This window comes from Chionomys nivalis, chromosome 4 (assembly GCF_950005125.1).
Source record: "Chionomys nivalis chromosome 4, mChiNiv1.1, whole genome shotgun sequence".
Taxonomy (NCBI): Eukaryota; Metazoa; Chordata; class Mammalia; order Rodentia; family Cricetidae; genus Chionomys; species Chionomys nivalis.
The window spans coordinates 93,104,180-93,105,990 of NC_080089.1; positions in this window are offsets into that span (position 1 = coordinate 93,104,180).

The window sequence follows — 1,811 nt, forward strand, 5'->3', positions numbered from 1 at the left end:
CCCAGCACTCAGGAGGCAGAGGCAGGCGGATCTCTGTAAGTTCGAGGCCAGCCTGGTCTACAAGAGCTAGTTCCAGGTCAGGAACCAAAAAGCTACGGAGAAACCCTGTCTCGAAAAATTTCAAAAATAAATAAATAAATATCAATTAAAAAAAAAGGGAAAAAAGGAAAAAAAAGAATGCAATAGCAACTCACAAGACAAAAACTTGAGAAAAACGTAGCTTTACCACCACATGGACATCTGATGAGATCATCAGTGGAAAAGTACCTCACTGAGGATGGTATGTGCTGTGGGCTTCTGGGGATCCTTTTTAAGTGGGCGAGTCATTTAACCTAACCCTGCTCTTTGATACTGAGGTTGTCACTTATTGCACAGCTATTTCCTCTGATTAAAACCTTCCATTTCGGAGGGAAACTTAAGACCTAGGATGCTAAAGGGAAGTAAAACAACAGGGTATTTTAGGGCAAGATGTTTACAAGGATGTTCTAAGAAGAGGTAAAACACTCCCAGCCTGCAGGGAGGAAGCTCAGGAAGTAAGTGACTCAAAATTGCTTCAGGAAGTCCCTGAGTCTGACCAGATTCACTAGGCCCCTCCCTCCCTAAAAGTATAGACACTGCAGAAAAAAAACTGCCCTTGCCTCAATTGCTCACACTATACTGTCCAACTGGACCAGTAGGACACAAAAGAAAGTCACTGCCAAACTTTGCCAAGACAAGGTCGGACGGTCCTTCAATGTTTCCTCTTTCTCAGAAAAGTCTGTTATATATTCTAGGCCTGTCGGCCAAAGATGGATGCCCTAATGTTACAGAAGAACTTTGGATGATGGTCCAGGCAGCCAGATGTCCTTGTTGTGAGATAATATTATTATATCCTTCTTGGTCTTCGATGGAGTTAAATGCTAAATAGTTAGACTTACAGTTTTCCTTAGTTATGATAAAAAGTAAATTTGGTATAAAACTTTACATTCATAAAGATAGATAATAGAGTATTTTCTCGAAATTTGCCAAATACTAATGGACTGGATATTGTAACTGTAATTTTTACTTGATAATTTTTTTTAATATATAACTTTACTATGTTAAAGTTAAAACTTTTCTTTTTCATTAGACACAAAGGGGAAAATGCTGTGAAATAATCGTTTTGTATACTGTGAAGATGTTTTGCTCTCATTGGTTTAATAAAGAATCGACTGGCCAATAGCTAGACAGAAAGAGTTTAGGTGGGAGAGCCAGAAAGGAGGGCAGAGTCGCCAGCCAAATGCAGAGGAAGCAGGAGATGAATATTCTGTGCTGGCAAAAGGTACCGCCATGTGGTAGAGAGTAAGAAACGTGGGTTAACTTTAGTTGTAACAGCTAGTGAGTAACAAGCCTACACTATTGTTTGAGCATTTATACTTAATAATAAGTCTCTGGTTATTTGGGAGTGGGCAGACAGAAAAGTCTGCCTATATTCCAGTTTATATTTTATGTTTATAACACTTATCAATTCAAAGTAGCCACATAGTGATGCTCAATTGCTACATCTTGTACAGCACAGGCTGGATTTTTCTTTCTTTCTTTTTTAAAGATTTATTTATTTATTTTATGTATACAGGGTTCTGTCTGCATGTAAGCCTGCAGGCCAGAAGAGGGCTCAAGATCTCATTACAGATTGTTGTGAGCCACCATGTGGGTGCTGGGAATTGAACTCAGGACCTCTAGAAGAGTAGCCAGTGCTCTTAATCACTGAACTATCTCTCCAACCCATGGACTATTCTTTTTCTTTTGAGTTTTTCAGGACAGGGTCTCTTTGCATAGCTCTGGGTATCCTG